We start from the raw sequence: 18,183 nt of genomic DNA, 5'->3' as shown, positions 1-18,183 counted from the left end.
ATAAGTTACATTTTAATTTTTTACCGTCAAAACTCAAATTTAATTGAGCTTATATGTAATGTTTTTTATTTATATTGTAATTTTTTGAGTTTAATGTCTAATTAAATGAGCTCAGAAAACTTTATAGTAAAATTTAGAAACTTTAAAAACAAAAATCGAAAACCTTATTGTAATGCTCAAAAACTAAGCAATTAGTGGTAATACATCGGATGTATAATCCACTTACTGATCGCACACCTCCAAAAAGCAAAAATATAGAAAAGGAAAAGTGAAAAATAAATACTATATACTCCCTCCGACCGACACCAAAGCTAACACTTAATATAAATGGACGATTTAAACCAAAAATAACATTTCTTATTTGGTCCATAACATTAACAAGTTATTTTTATCCTCATTTGATGTTTACACAAAATATCATTACATGACCCACCTATCAACCCACAATTAAACCCCACAATTGCATGACCCACCTATTTTTCCTTCTCTACCCCTCCTTTTTTTTCACCTTTTCTTAATCTCTATTTTTCCCTATATCACCTTTGGTCTGAATCGGAGGGAGTATATATATGATATGATTATTGTACTGTTATTTCCTATAACTATTCCATATTCGAGTTATATGCTATTTTGTGAAGTCCATGTACTTATTATACACAAATTCTTGTTTGTGAGGGCATATATCCGTCACTCTTGAGTGACGGATACCATTTTACCTCACAAAGTACCAACTTTTTCTCTCTCTGCAACACTATTCATGTGGTCCCCTTTCTCCACTAACCCATTTTGTTACCATTTTATCTCACACAATATCCGCCACAAATGGTAACCCGTCACAAGGGAGACCAATTGCTTATTATATAGCTATAAAACATGACCAAATTATACTCAAGAAAATATGGTTGCTATCTATCAATATTAATATAAGGTACTTCATCTGATTTTTATTGTCCCCCTTTTATTTATGGACGACATAATCAAGGAAAAGTCATGAAATACCTAGTCTACCCCTTATATTAAAGAGGGAGAATTTGTGATGTGGTAGCTAATTGCATGTGAGATTGTGAGCAATATTGGGTGAGCAAACAATTTCGTTATTAAATTAAGAATTGGGCAATAATTTTGTAATATTCCGTAAATTTTAGAGGGAAAGGATAATAAAATTGAAATAAAAGATACAATATAGTAATTGATTTGTACGTAATTAATCATCTCATAACACTTAATTTTGCAAGCTTGATGGTGGTGCTGTTGTACAGAGCTAATAGTCAAATATCGAAAGTATAAGTAAGTAAAGTGTATATTTTTACACAATTAAGGTTCACAGTTTTACACCCCTCAGAAGAGCCCAAGAGGTATGCAAAACCCTCACAAGTCACACACACACAAACAAAAAAAAATCACTTTCCATATACGTCCACTGTGGTTTGCGTACTCAAACCCTTCACAAAGCCGTTATAACCTTGTCCTCCAGTTCAATATCTCCAATCTGAAAACGCACCAAATAACGCCCAGGATATTATTGAGACTTTATACACACAGTTTAGCGTACGTTCTTATATGGTTAAGGTAGTACTCTCTCCGTCAACCCTATTATTTTATCCAGAATTAAAGGGTTGCCCTTTTTTTTTTTATTATTATTATATATGTACTGACGGATTGGTTACATCTGCAACCGAAATGGAATTCCAGTGTTTCGTGGTTCCTCGGGTTGGACCTAACCAAGGAAGAGCGCGTTTGAAGGAATATTCTTATGAAAATAATATTAGTTCAGTTATTGTTTAAGCCAATTAATGGGGTAATAATATAAGTTTTTCTACCAAGTCTTATGATTAATTAGCTAGAGTACTAGTAATTGATACTTGTAGAATGATATCTATGACTTACAAATTGGAGAAACTTCAAATGTGATTAATTGCTCCAATTAGATGATTCTGGTGCACTGCTATCGTCAGTAGGTATAGCTTTATATTTTTCCATAGCCTCTACATTGTATGAGGTTCCCATCTTCAATGAACAATAACGACATATTAGATGCATTCACCATTTTCAATCTGCAAACCAATGAAATTGCAAGGGAACAAAGTGCCGAATGTAAAACTGACTTACTCGTGACACAATAGCATAAAGTGGTAGTGTGCTGTAACTGCAAATGGTCTGAACTGTCACCCTTCAGGTAAGATATGCAAAAACAAGTTTACATAAATATTGTAAATGGCGCTCTAGTTATTTAAAACATAAGTGAATCATGAATCATGATATTATAAGAGGCTCAAACCTCACATAGACATGCATGATTCGATTATATATGCGATAAATAAAAATGTATTGGGATTTAGGAATATCATATACTGATTATAAGCTTGTTTGATGATCTCGCACAAGTTTAAAGCAATCAACAAAGTTTTCATCTTAATGCTTCTATATTTTCTTTTAGTTATATATATGGGTGTTTTAAGTTTTGGGCCGAAAGATCAAACAAGGTACGATGTCATTATGCCAATGGATGATTTTCTAAGGAAGAAATTACCGAACAAAGAGAGAAGATTGATAAATGAACAATTTATGGTTATAGTGTAAAGTTAACATCGATCAAATAAGGAGGAATAATGGTAAGATCAACCTAATTTTCTTACCTTTAAAAAAAAAGAAGTAAACAAAATTTTGTTACTTATTACAAAAAGAAGATCGAAATATTGCAACAAAAATCGAATTAATTTATATTAGTGCAGATCTCGTGCTAATGCGCAATATTTTAGATTTTGTTGTATAGAGCTTAATACTTAAAGAAATAAACAATACTTAATGCGTCTCACCTTATACTGCGACAAGGTCGTAATACGTACAAAAACTGTTAGGGTGCAAACTCATGTCCCACATCGGTAGAATAAAGATGGAAGATCATCTTTATATGTGTCTAGAGAATATAATAGTACGAGGCCTTCTGGGAAGGAGCCCAAGAGTAAATCCGTGAGGGCTTGGTCCAAAGCGGACAATATCGTACTCTTATGGAGAGTGGACACAGATGCAGCAGAAGCCTTTTGGGAAGGAGAGAAAAGACTTGAAGGTGGTGTACACTGTAGGGAGTGGAACTCCAACATTTGGTCTCACAGTTGTGAGACGGCTAGCCATCTAAGAGAAGATCGTCAGCGACAGGTTGAGGCTTAGTAGACCCAACATTGGTCTCACAGTTGTGAGACGGCAGGCCACCCAAGAGAAGATCGTCAGCGACCCGGTGGGGTGGGCTGAGGCTTAGTGGAGGCAAAATTGGTCTCACGGTAGTTACCATGAGACAGGAGGACTCTATCCAGGTTATATTGGATGTAAAGGTGCGGAGGAGTTTGGTACGCAAGTGTAGCATAGAGTCCCCATAGAGGGACAGTAGACCCCTGGGGAGACACATGATGTGTCGGTTAAGGGGAGGTTAAGTATTGGTGATGCTAAGTTTGGTACGCAAGTGTAGCATAGAGTCCCCATAGAGGGACAGTAGACCCCTGGGGAGACACATGATGTGTCGGTTAAGGGGAGGTTAAGTATTGGTGATGCTAAGAGGTGTCTAGAAGAACGTTGGAGCTGTAGGGTGTGGGAAGTTGAAATTCTCCATGGAGGTCAAGGTACGAATCAAGATGATGGTCCTTGGTTTGAGGGGAGGATTTGTTAGGGTGCAAACCCATGTCCCACATCGGTAGAATAAAGATGGAAGATCATCTTTATAAGTGTCTAGAGAATATAATAATACGAGGTCTTCTGGAAGGAGCCCAAGAGTAAATCCGTGAGGGCTTGGCCCAAAGCGAACAATATCGTACTATTATGGAGAGTGGAGACAGATGCAGTATAGACCTTTTGGGAAGGGGCCCAAGAGTAAATCTGTGAGGTCTTGGCCCAAAGCGAACAATATCGTACTATTATAGACAGTGGACACAAATGCAGTAAGAGGCCAACACGAGGTATCCACGCTTCCGCATAGATCTTAAGGTGATACTCCGTATAACCATACATGAGCCCATTTTCTTCAAAATATTTTATTTAATGGTCAATTAATGAAGGCTCATTCCCTTGCTTGAAATGTTGAGCATAGAATATTTTAGTTGGCTTATTTATTTGGGTTATTTCATGAGAATAATCCAACCTAAGCCTACTCTTCTCGTATTAATCTATCCTAGTGTTTAACTGAGAAAAATCTCACATTTTATGTCATTGAACTTGTATCGATGTCTTGGAAGGAAAACCTGTAAAATAGGTTACCTCTCCTCTTTTAACTCTTTTCACAGGTTACTTTCCTCTTTAAATCTTTTCATTTTAATGAGAAACACAAGCATCATCCCATCTTCATCTTCATCCCTTTTAATCAATAAAAAACCCTAAATTAATTTCCCCAAATCAAATTCATCACTTCTGAATTATTTTCCCCCAAAATTATTTTCCCCCAATTACACAAATAGGGTTTCTTGTTCTCTTCTCCTCACAAACACAAACAAAACACAACACAACAGTCGTCTTCTTCCATTTATAATATTAGAATCGAACAAAAACTCAAACAAAGTTTGTTTGTTAGTATAATTGGAGTTAGTTTTCGGAAATCTTAATCTAAAAGGTTTGAACCACCATCAACCTGATCGTAGAAGGCAAGTAAGGTGTCTATTGAGGCCATTTGTGTTCACTTGTTAGTGGTCGAAAATGTGTTGTCGGTGGTTGTGAGTAGTTGGAAAGAAGAGACTGGGTGAGTGTTGGTGGTGGACTCGCGATGTCAGTGGTGATGGAGTAATGTAGTGTTTGTGTCGATGATGGAGCATGAGGTGGAAAACGGCGACACTTGTGGCGTTTGTGTTATGGTGGTTTGCGTGGCTTCGACAGTCATCGGCGCTCGTTGGTGGTGGACGGTGGTTGGACTGTTCGAGTACATGAGGGTTGGTTGGAGTTTGGGAATAAAGTGGAGTAATAGTTAATGAAAAAAGTGGTTAAATTACGAGATATAGTTCAAAGATTGGATTTTCGCGTGTAATAATTAATGTAGGAACTCAGATGATAATCCATATTTATTATAGAATTGTTTAATTTGATGAGAAAAATGAAGTGGAAGAGATGAAGAATGATTAAGAAGAAATGAAGAATTTGGAGAGAAATGAAAGATGAAGATAGAAAGGATAAGGAAGAACCAGAAGAAGAAGAAGAAGAAGAAGAAGAAGAAGAAGAAGAAGAAGAAGAAGAAGAAGAAGAAGAAGAAGAAGAAGAAGAAGAAGAAGAAAAGTGATATGTTTCTCCGGCATTAAGATCGAGGTCAATTATGGCATGGGTTTAATAGAAGTTATATGATGTCGAAGATAAAAATTTTCTCAGTTAAACACTAGGATGAATTAATATGAAAATAGGAGGCTTATGTTGGATTATTCTCATGAAATCACCCTATTTATTTTTACAAAAGTAGAGTAATTTATCACTTCCCTAAACTCATCAAGGAAGAAGTCCAAAACTCGTTCTACATTAAACTTAGAATGATTTGTAAAACTAATGAGTAATGACCTAGACCATGACACTGAAAACCTCATAAAAGTAATGTAATATTTCTTCATTATTACTCCCTCTGTCCCGGTTATTTATTGTCCTTTTTATTTTTAGGTGTTTTAATCAATTGTTGTCTTTTCTATTTTAAGAATGATCTTAATGAGCAATTTATTCATTCACCCTCAATTTGTTCCACTTGTTATTTAGTATTTTCCTCTTTCCTCTTTCCTCTTTCCTCTTTCCTTGGTCTCTATGCCAAAACCAAATGACAACAATTAATCGGGATGAAGGGAGTACTTTGTAAGTTCATTAAATAATTGTCATTTTTCAGCAAATTTATTGATAAAATGTCAACCTTCACTACTACAAATCCAGGCAACTACAACGCCCCTTTAACAACGCTTATTCACGAAAATCACAATAGACGTTGTAGAATGTATGGCGCGAATTTTACTAAAATTAATTACAACGGGTATGGTTATATAACCGTTGCTATAAGTTTTAACAACGGGTCAAACATGCACAACCGTTGTTAATAATTTGGCGCAAAATTGGCGCAAAGTTAGTGAAAAGTAATCACAACGGTTATTTTTGAAACCCGTTGTTAAAACTTATTTAACAACGGTTGTTGTTTTACAACCGTTGTGAAAACGTTTTAACAATGGTTTTTGTTTAACAACCGTTGTCAATACTTTCCATATTATAAACCACACAAACACAGATCAGCTACAACCACAAAACACAAACCTTAACACAAACACAAACACAAACACAAACACAGACAAACACAAACACAAACACAAAACACACACTTTCTCATCGTCTCTTTCTCTCTTTCTCATCGTCGCTTTATCTTTCTCGCCACATCCTTTGTTGATTTCATCGTCTCTTACTTTCTCTAATTATCAGGTAAGTCTCGCCGTCAATGTTGGTTTCATCGTCTTTCATCGTCATTATTTTCTTTTTCTAATTATTTCATTTACATGTATGTGTTTTTATCGATCATTATGTTATTTCTCTAAGTATTATTCGCTTAATTAGTTAGTAAAACAAATTAAATAAAATAAAACAAAGAAGAAGCAAGATGATAGAGAGGAATGCAATTCTTATATTTTCATAGAGAGCCTTATTCTCTTCTATAATATACGTCCTCTCCTCCTTAGCTATTTGGAGGTTCCGTTCAGCAGTTGCTATATCGTCATATAGCTGCAACTGTTGCTGCTCTGTCAAGCCATCTTTTTTGGCGTCCTTCAGTACGGATCGAGCATCCACAAGGTAGCTCCTGAAAATGTCCTCAATGTGGAGCAACCGGCGGATAAAACTGCTGTTGTTCTCGATCATAGTAAGAGTCTTAAGGATGATATCATTCATTTTGTTGATGAAGTTTGGAGTTTGTTTGAAAGATTAATTAGGGTTTATTTGGAGTTTGTTTTAGCAGTTAAGGTTTGGAGATATATAGTGAGATAATGGAATGTTAGTTGAGATAATGCATGTATTTATACTAAGTAATGTGTTGTTTGAGTTATTTTTTAATTAATATATATGTTAAGAAGTTGTGCCATAAGCATCATCATATCTCTCTCTGCTGCTTCAAATCTTATTATAACCCTTCTCATTCCATATTGTCCATTCATATGCACATGGATGACAGTAATAATGCATGCATCGGAATTATAACGGGCCGTAATTATGCATGCATCTAGTAATATTTAATTTTATTTTATTTTATTTTTTAAAAACAAACAACAACGGTTATTAAGAAACAACTCGTTGTCTTTAGTTATAACAACGGTTTTGTATATTACAACCCGTTGTTATAACTTTCCCCCCAAAATTGAGTCACACTTTCCACAACGGGTTTTTATACTTAAAACCGTTGTTAATAGTTTTAACAACGGGTTCCTTAAGAAAACCAACCGTTGTTAAAACCTTTTACAATGGACGCTTTAACAACGTCCGCTTTTTTATATAACAACGGTTTTTAACCGTTGTTATAGCCTGTATCTGTAGTAGTGCTTAGATCACTCTTCCTTAATTTTGAACTTTTTAACGTAGTAGTTTTCATTCGCTATAATAATGATCACTAGTTTTATACCCGTGCAGAATTGCACGGGTTTACTTATTAATCATTTTTAGTAAAAAATTTAAACGATTTTTTATGTTGATTTTATTGGATAATTATTGCCTCTTATTTACCAAAAATTTAAAAGGATACCCCATGTTGATGTTAATTATTTACCGTGAAAGTGTTAATTATCCCCCTTAAGTTTGCCCAATCGTGAAAACAAATCCCTTAAATTTCAAATAGAGTAATTCGCCCCCTTAATTTTGACAAAAAGTGAAAGAGAATATTTTATATATATTTTTAATCCAAATAAGCAAATACTAACATAAAAAATTTTATATTAAAATTTATTTTAACTTGCTAAATATTTATAAAATTGATATTACAAATTTTATTTAACAATTTTACCTAATTTGTCCTACTATATTTCCGTAATGTATGATCTACCACCTAACAAGTAACAACCCATATAAAAAAATAAAGAAAAGAGCACAATATTATTAATATAAGCCCATGATTGTTGTTTTATAAGAAGAGCATGTAAAAGTAAAATTTAGCCTAAATTGTACTCCTGTCTTCACTGCACATTAATCACACATCCTTTTTGCTTAGTCGAGTCCCCTCTCTCTCTTTCCCTTTTATGTTCTACTTCCTCCATTCAACTCCACTCTACCACTTTACCTTTTCAAGTTTGCCAACGCGTGTTTTACACGATAAATATCGCTAGCTACGTCTTTGCAAAAATTATAAAAGTTAGATATTTTTAATGTACTTGTAAAACCGAATCAAACAAGATCTCACATGAATATATTTTCACTTATTTATTGAGAGAAAATTAAAGTTGAATGTTTAATTGTGAATAGTGTAGAAAATTGAAAGTGGTAGAGTGAAGTTGAATGGAGGAAGTATATTTTTATTTTTACATACTCAAATTATTTGTATCTTTTACGGTTTCAACATCATATTATACTAAACAAATTATCAAAATCTTTTCTCAAAAATATGTTTTAAGCATACGACATGAAAAATCGATTTTTCAATGATATTGGGTTATGGGTTATGGGTTATGTACTTTTAAGATTTGATTAAATTCTTCTTACTGTATTTGTTTACATACTTGTGAGATGCATGTAGTTGATGTGTATTATTATATGTTGATTTCTTATTTTAATAATGGTTTTATCTATGAGATTTTTTTTTAAACACATGCATCTTGATTTAAATGATGATTGATCTAATTTTCATGATTTTTGGTTTAAATAAAATGTCTATGATTATAATATATCTATATTATTGCACGTTGATTTTAATATTTTATAGTAGATAATTTATCTACTAATATCAAATCATTTTATCCTCCAAAAATAAGAAATAAAAAATTGGAGAGATTAATTAAATTGAAATGAGCAATGAGAAACATAAAGGATAATTAATTCACAAAGATCTTAAATGACGAGTAAAAGAAAACATGATGAGGGAACCCATTTTTAAACTAATATCAAATCATTTTATCTCTCCAAAAATAAGGAACCAATAAAATAAAATCAAAATACTTTGGATTGACGTTTTTCAAAAATATTTTATCTATGCATAGCCAAGACTTTGCCCAAAAATCAAAACCTATTTCTTTTGAAGTAATTTTAGATGTGTGACTCTTTTTGTGGTTTTCAAATCATTTCATTCCTCCAACTTTAAATGTATGACTTTTTTATGAAGTAATTTTATTTGACAAAACAAAAGTAAATTGTGCCATTCAAGAGCATTCAACCAAAAACAAAACGGTTAGTTTTCAAATCCGGTTTGAAAATTTCATAAAAGATTCTTAAAAGAGGTGCGGGTGAGTTTGAAGAAAATCGGGACATGACCGGTTTTGCTCAACCCTAATGACAACCCTAGCAATAGCAAATTTAGGGTCACCCATAACACAAGAGCTGAAGTTGAATTTTAACTGTAGCATATTAAGTGCAAAAATGTTACGAGCATTTATAAAACACAAAAGTTTAGTAGAGGCATCAAATAGTTTCAGTCAAGAAAGAGTTCTAACCAATGTCCAGAAGAAAATTGCAAAACCGAAGGAGTTTATAAATAGAATGACTTGAATCAAGTGGAGGATCAATTTTGGTTTTTTGAACCAAAAGAAATCATCCGAAAACGCCATATTCATTGTATATCCAGGTCGAATTACATTCCATCTTCGAGTGAAATAGGTAATTAAACATATGATCAGTTGTTCCATTTTGGTGCCCACGATAAGTAAGAGCTGCACGGCGATATTGAAGGGTCACAATTATAGTACAAAAATAGTTGAAATGTCTCTCTCAATCTGTAAGTATGGTTCTGGCAAATCTTCAATTTTTTTTTTTATTTGAATAACCATTGTTGATGTCAAAGAAAGGCAGGACAAATTTAGATTCGCTCTTAATTTAAGGAATACAAAAATTTTACAGAGACGATCTCTTAATAACGCTATTGACAGATCTCTACATTATGGGGAGAGTGAGTTATTTAATTTTTATTTTTCATGTTATGTCTTCCACTATATTGAAATTCATGTATTAAATGGTCATATTAATTAGTTGTGACTGTTACATTATCTATGTGATAATGGCTCTAATTAAGGGTGAAATAATGAGCCATTAAGTCCGTCTTAATGCTCATTACTCCCTTAATTCTTCATCTTCGTAACTGCTCTATTAGAGCATTAAAAATAGTGTGATTCTATGTGAATCACATACAATGAACAACACACAACTCAGAAACGATAACACTATAATCAATGCGGTTAAGCTCTCCATCATATTGGAGTTTTGGGACTTGGGGTGTGAATATATCCGGTGACTCTAGTAGCCACCGACATCGGTCTCAGTTCCAGTTTGTGTGCAGAAAGCGGCACGTCGATCAACGTACCTATTCCGCTATTAAGGTACGCATATTCTAACAGTGGTATCAGAGCCTATCGTGTTCAGCTTCTGTCCCGAATTGAACATAGCATGTTTATACTCCGTGTTTCATATAATCATGATTTAATTACAATAGTCTGAGTTTGTTTGTGTAGATACCCGTATCCGTCGATATTGGAATTTATAGAGAACCCGACAAACACCCGATGATGATAGGACGACATGTATTTGCTAGTTGGTATTGTCATTATTTGGAGCTCGTTTTACGGTGTAGAATGGGCGTAGTCGATGAAGTATTTTATTAATTTAAATGATATTTAAATTAATGTTTTACTAAAGTGAATTCATTTTATTGTTTTAATTTGAATTTATTTTATTACGTTTATTTTATTGAAAATAAAATAGATAATTGATTTGAAAAATCATTCTTAAGTTAATTGATTTATAAAATCAATTTATATCGTTTATAAACCGTATTTGAAGAACTCGATTTTTTACGACGGTTTTATATGCGATTTTGAGCTCGTTTTCAACTTGATTTGGGCACGATTTTCGAAGCAAACTCGACCCAACTCCTGACCCATAACCCAACCCATCACTCACCCTCATAACCAGGCCCTAACCCCATGCAAACCCACGTCCGTACCTCCTTATTTTCGAGCCCGAAACAGCAGCACAAACCAGCCTATCACCCTTCAACCCGAGTCCACTAAACAACCCCAAGACGGTGTCAACGATACATGTAGATTGAGGGTGCATTAAATCCTCCTTCTTTCCCTTTTTATTTCGTTTTTTTATTTGCTTTTCTATCGCTTATTTTATATATTATACATCGTCTAACATCGTTAACTATGAAACATTAGTATAGTATGAGTATGAGTTAAAGTGCCATTCTGAATACCCGCGTTGACTTGAGTTGGGAAAGAAATCGGCTAGATTGGTCGGTCGTATCTCCTACTCATTTACATATCCTCGTATTTGGAATCGGACAGAATTAAATTGATCTAATTGACGTAGTATGTTATTTGTACCTTTGTTTTAACTTTGATCTTTTCATTCATCGTAATAGTAGGCCACGTTATACACAATTCTTCGATTAATTTATCGCCTCAAATTAGTTCGTTAATTCATTAGGCATCGTAGGATTAAAATAACATTATTGTAAATAAAATTTGCTACCTTCTAATTTTTAATTGAATTCATCTTCCCTTTCACTAATTTTCTCGCTAGCATGGAAGTGCGTGCTTAACACCTTTCCATTTGCACTCGTTGACAAATTAGAATTTCATTTAATTTAGTTTGTAATTATTTAATTTAATTCGTAATTAATTAACCTTTAATTTGTTTTATTTATTTCTAATTTTGTAAAAATTGTTTTTATTATTTTTTATGGTTAAAAATATGTAAATTTAATTTAATGAATTTTTCCGTAATTTATTTTACTGATCTCGAAATTAAAACGTAATTAACTTTGTTTTTCTACAAAAACCGTGCACTGCACGGGTCTGTTCTGACTTCTGATCCGTGCACTGCACGGGTCTGACAGTTTTAATTTATTTTCTTCTTTTGTTTCTTTAATTGTTTACTAATCCTATTTTAATAAATATGGATTGGTGAATAATTTTAATAAGTTGGGTTCAATTTAATTAATAAGTTGTACCTAATTTATTTCAAGCCTTTGTATTTGTTTATTTTAATTTATTTAGTTTAATACTAATCTAATTTTTTTATTAACTATTAATTCGGCTAACCTCATTAATCAATCTAACTTAGTTTTAGCTTTTTTTTTTGTTTACATTTGTCTTATTTGTTAAGTTATAATAGTTTAAGTTGTATTTTGTTACTTTGCATTGTAATTTTTATCATGTATATAGGTTTTATTTCAATTGAGTTAAAATAATTTCGATAGTTGTTGTAATTAGATTGAGTTGTAATTTATTTCTCGTTGTGTCGGCATGAAATGCCTGGGTTGTAATAGGATAGATCCCAATGGTTCCCCCATTCCTCCTAAGCCGTGTTTGCGCATCTTTTATTTCAAATCAACCAACATGCTAAAACAACTTTGACAAAGTTAGTATTCATGCATTAAACGACATAGAAATTGTTGTCACAGGTTAGGGTTTTAAAACGATGTTTGCATATCATATGTCGTAGTAGCTACGACCTTGTTTGAAATCCAATACTTGACTTAGTAGAGGCCGTCATCGACGGGCGGGGTTAGGTGTCCTTATGGACTTCCTAACACGTACCCTCACCCCTTACTCAAGATCTATGGTTTGTGGATCCGTCTAAATACCATTGGATTACGAGAATCATTCAAATCGAGTGATATAGGGTACAAGTCTTTATCTTTAATCACTCGTAGTCGATTGGCTTTATGCTTTTCGATGAAAGGTGTAAAGTTGACTTGAATGGTTCCAAGTTCCCATACAACTTGGTGGCGACTCTAATTTGTTTTATTTCGATTCGAAAGAACCTCGAGTCGATAATGCCCATGTGGATCCCGCGAACGCAGCTCCCACGGGCGTTGTCCACAGTTTGTTTTTGTGTAAAACGTTTTTTTTGGACTCGGACAAACACATAAAACTGTTGCTTGTATTAATATGACAACCTCTGATGAGTTTTATACAAATTGAAACTGAATTCATTACACCTCGTTTTTACCTATTTCCACCTTTAGTAAGCCTTACCTTATTGAATGACCTCTATCCTGACGCTTGTCGTCGGTATGTGATTGTGTTCCCTTCAATTTGGGCCTTTTCTCCTAGATACGCTTGAGTCCCGCGTTAGTTCCGGCGCCAGTCGCTGGTCCGGGTAAGTCGCACATTTGCATTAGCCGTAACCATTCCGCGCTTTTGAGAGCATGTTCGGACCAATCGAAGTGACCATCACCGATCTGTGTGACGGTGGTGATATTTTGGTTGAAAATGGTATCGGAAATCAGGATGTATTGCCTTTTTTTTCCCGTTTTTGAGATGAAACCGTCTTGTACCGACGGCGCTTGTGTGTCACACGCCGACAGCGACCATGACGCGTTGAGCCCGTGGGTCAGCTCGATCGAATTCTCCGGCACCGATCTAAATGATTGCGTCGGTCGTTCTGGTCAGGGTGATACATAGTTGATGCGTATGTCGATTTGATGACGGCGGTTGCTTCTGATTTAATTCTGTGTGAATTTGGGATTTTGGGTTTAATAGTGAGAAGAAATGAAGATGGGTTCTTCATTGTCAGGGTGATCACATTTTTTTTGGGCTGAGGTGATATAATTAATGAAGTTCATCTTGAATCTGTTTCAAAAGTTACATAGGTGTAAGTTTTTTATCTTTTTTTTTATCTTTTTTTTGTTTATCATTTTTTATGCCTTTATGAGTATGATCATAATTCATACATATTTTCCTTGTGTCGTATGTGTACTTTTTTCATTTTATTTGGTACTCTACAATACATGGGCTTATTGGCATGTTGAAGTGTGATGTTATACGGGATATCTTATTTCCTTATGTTTTACCGAGTATATTATTATGCATTGTACAATTGTGTTTTGTATAAGTTTATTGGTTTAATGCTAGAAATAAGTTTCCATTATACAAAGTACAAATACGTTTTGTATAGTTTTATCATGTACATTTGTGTTACATATGATATTATTGCTAATGTTTAAGTGACATTATATAATGCTAATTTGTTTAGCTATATTTATAAGTGTGTACGTGAATATGTTTCATACAAAGATTAACGTGAGTCATATAAATTTGTTTTATATGTATAAAAAAATATCTTAGTGATTTTAGTTATACCTGACATTTTATGAATGTGTTTCATACTCCACGTGTATATCTATGGTTGAACCATGTAAATTTGTTTTATGTGGGTATTGATATCTTTCGTGATATTAATTATATTTTATGAATATGTTTCATAAAATTTATTTTACGTATAAATAGTAAATATCTAAGTGATATTTTACAAGTCACGTAAATTTATCCTTGTTTGTAAATTTTAGCTGTCTTAGTGACATTTTCTGTTTTAAGCATTTTGGCTAGCAGATTTATGGGTATGAGAAATACTAATATTCGACTCCGTGTTCAATTTAGTGTGTGCTACTCATAATCATGTGTTAATTGTGTCTTGCAAGATAAAGTTAAAATTTACGAATATGTTTCGTTTATTTTATCTTGTGAAGTTGTGTAATTTTGAATTACATAGAAAAATAAATATCTTATTGACATTTGTTGTTGGTGAGATTTTATTACTCACATACAAGGCTTATATCTTTGTGATATGACGGTTATTGTAAATTTGTTTTACGAAACAACTTATATCTTTGTGATATGACCGTTCTTGTAAATTTGTTTTACGAAATGATTTATATCTTTGTGATATATGAGATTATTAGTTTATGTAATTTTATTTTACATAAAGGATATATATCTTTGTGGTGTACTTGTACACGTAAATGTGTTTTACATAAGAGAGCCCGTTATATCTTAGTGATATATAATAACGTGTAAAATTAGTTTTTACATGAGAGACAGAAAGAATTGAATACATATTAGTTGTGTATCAATAATTCATTAAAACTATCATATGTGTTATGATCAAGTTTTTTTAACAACGTGGAAATTTGTTTTGCATAGTATTTGTGTAATATCTAAGTGATATTATTTTTCGTGCTAATGTGTTTAGCCGATATTGTAAGGGTAATAGCTAATTTGTTTAGCGTTTTGTAAAGATTATGGGATTTCGTTTCATTTAATCTTAAGAATTAATTAAATTGTTGAAATTTCTCGTTTATGGCGTTTGTGATGATTTAATTTGGATTTGTGCCTTAATCCCTATACTTGTGTTTCACATCAAGTGTTTTTGGTGATTTGTTCACCATTGTGACGCGGTTTGAACTTTGATAGCTAGTGTGATAATATTTAGTACTCCCTCCATTTTTCTAAGTTTGCCCCATCAAATAATAAAATGTGAGGTATATTTTAATGAAATGGGGCAAACTTAGGAAAATGGAGGAAGTATCTTATTAGTCACAAATTTGAGAAATTGTGATCACTATTATATGATCGAGGTTGAATATCTTACTAATGCGCAGGATTATGAAAATCTGAGTTTTTACCATTATGTGTTCAAATATAGTAAGCTTGATCCATGCAAAAATTGTGTATTTTGTATGTAGACCTATTAAGTTAGTTTTGCGACATGTTTTATAGCTTATGTAACGTAAGACTAGGTGTAAGTCAATTTCGTTTTGACGTTGGGTACAAGATCGTGTGTCTTGACCCGAAAGTGTTTTAAGGATTTTCGTCGTTTTTTTTATCTTACGTGAGATAACGATGAGTTTTTTAAACACGGTATTGACTGACATCAAGAGTTATTTTTCTATCACTACAAAAAAAAGATTTCAATGCGACGGAGACATTGCGACGGACACTTAACCCGTAGCAAATGAAATCCTGCAACCGACCTTGCGACGGTTCTCTATGTCTGCGACGGAAATTCTGTAGCAGCCAAATATCCCAGACCGCCAAATTTTCTGACATGGCGGGAAGGACTGCGACGGAAATTCCGTCGCAAAGATAAAATAATATTAAAGCCTGCGACGGAAATTCCGTCGCTACAATAAAATATTATTTTTTCTGCGACGGAAATTCCGTTGCAGGCTTTTTTTAATGCCAGACTTTACAGCTCATCAAATAAAATATTTTTTTATCCTTGCGACGGAATTTCCGTCGCAGCCTTATTTATACACGGTTTTTCACTCGTCTCTCCCTATCTCTCTTCAATTATTTTTACCCAAAAATATTCAAAATCCCTAAAATTCGCCGACACCCCACTCCGACCAACTCTTTCCTCTCTCCCATCTCCTTTCTTCTTTCCCTTTCCCTTTCCCCTTCGCCTTTTCTCCCTCTGCCGCTGTCGCCGCCGCGCTACGCCGCCCCAACTCCCTTCACCCTATTCTTACTTCCTTGTCTCAATTAATTCAGGGTTTGTTTACTTTATTTTATTATTTTGATTAATTATGGTTGTTTTATGGTTATTATTTTGATTAATTATGGTTAGTTTAGGATGCTTAGAATAATTTAGGATGCTTAGTTTAATTAAGTGTAGGATTATTAGAATAATTTAGATTAATTAAAATCTAATTTAGGATGTTTAATATTATTAGGGTAGTTTAGTTTAGTTAAAAGGGAAATTAGGATGTTTAAATCAATTTTAGGATTATTTGTTTAATTAAGTTTAGGATTATTAAAATAATTTAGTTTAATTAAAATCCAATTTAGGATATTTAATATTATTAGGGTAGTTTAGTTTAGTTAAAAGCCAATTTAGGATGTTTAAATCAATTTTAGGATGATTTATTTAATGTTTAGGATTGTTAAAATAATTTAGTTTAATTAAAATCCAATTTAGGATATTTAATATTATTAGGGTAGTATAGTTTAGTTAAAAGCCAATTTAGGATGTTTAAATCAATTTTAGGATGATTTGTTTAATTAAGTTTATGATTGTTAAAATAATTTAGTTTAATTAAAATCCAATTGAGGATGTTTAGGATTATTAGGGTAGTTTAGTTTAGCTAAAAGCCAATTTAGGATGTTTTAACCAATTTTAGTATGCTTACTCCACTTTTGCTTAGTTTTATATGTTTATTAGGAAGCATTAAGTTTCTTTTGATAAATTGTGTATATTTAGTTATGAATTAAATTGTGTCATATGTATTTTTTTTACAAATATTAATTCATCCTATGGTTGTGTTGATGTGAAATCATAATGTTTTGTATCTGTGATTGATAATATATTTTTGACCTAGTACCCGTTCAGGGATTACACATTAAGTGTAATTCTTGAATAGTCCCCGTTTTGGGACTGTCTTTGAATCTTTTATGCCATTTAGGTGGTAAATACTCATTTTTTTTCTTGATTGTTCTGAGACAAAATTTGGTTGACATTTCCTTTAATGTTCTCTGAATACATATATAGAGTGAGAATTCATTCTAAATAATGTATGGAGAACTGTAAGGAAGTGCTGCCGAATTTTTGTCTTAAAACAATCAAGAAAAAAATGGGTATTTACTAATGGTATGAAAGATTCAAAGATGGGTTTAGGTTGGAGAGATAAGGACCCCAATACATAATGTATTTTTTTTGTAGGGTGTTGTAGTTGTTGTTGTTGTTGTTGTTGTTGTTTTTGTTGTTGTTATTGTTGTTGTTGTTGTTGTTGTTGTTGTTGTTGTTGTTGTTGTTGTTGTTGTAGTTGTTGTTGTGTTGTAGTTGTAGTTGTTGTTGTTGTTGTTGTTGTTGTTGTTGTTGTTGTTGTTGTTGTTGTTGTTGTTGTTGTTGTTGTTGTTGTTGTTGTTGTTGTTGTTGTTGTTGTTGTTGTTGTTGTTGTTGTTGTTGTTGTTGTTGTTGTTGTTGTTGTTGTTGTTGTTGTTGTTGTTGTTGTTGTTGTTTGTTGTTGTTGTTGTTGTTGTTGTTGTTGTTGTTGTTGTTGTTGTTGTTGTTGTTGTTGTTGTTGTTGTTGTTGTTGTTGTTGTTGTTGTTGTTGTTGTTGTTGTTGTTGTTGTTGTTGTTGTTGTTGTTGTTGTTGTTGTTGTTGTTGTTGTTGTTGTTGTTGTTGTTGTTGTTGTTGTTGTTGTTGTTGTTGTTGTTGTTGTTGTTGTTGTTGTTGTTGTTGTTGTTGTTGTTGTTGTTGTTGTTGTTGTTGTTGTTGTT

At 33.0% G+C, this 18,183-nt stretch overlaps 1 long non-coding RNA gene across 1 annotated transcript; it reads right to left on the bottom strand.

The window, feature by feature from the left end:
* Positions 1-1,236: 1,236 nt before the first annotated feature.
* LOC141656056 (uncharacterized) lies at positions 1,237-2,198 on the bottom strand. Its single transcript, XR_012548310.1, has 3 exons — positions 2,110-2,198; positions 1,888-2,007; positions 1,237-1,489 (listed from the first exon to the last, which is right to left on the bottom strand). It is a non-coding gene; the product is annotated as an uncharacterized LOC141656056 (long non-coding RNA).
* Positions 2,199-18,183: the final 15,985 nt, after the last annotated feature.

The sequence above is a fragment of the Silene latifolia genome, chromosome 5 (genome assembly GCF_048544455.1).
Source record: "Silene latifolia isolate original U9 population chromosome 5, ASM4854445v1, whole genome shotgun sequence".
NCBI classification, from domain to species: Eukaryota; Viridiplantae; Streptophyta; class Magnoliopsida; order Caryophyllales; family Caryophyllaceae; genus Silene; species Silene latifolia.
This window is presented reverse-complemented; position numbering and strand designations above follow the sequence as displayed.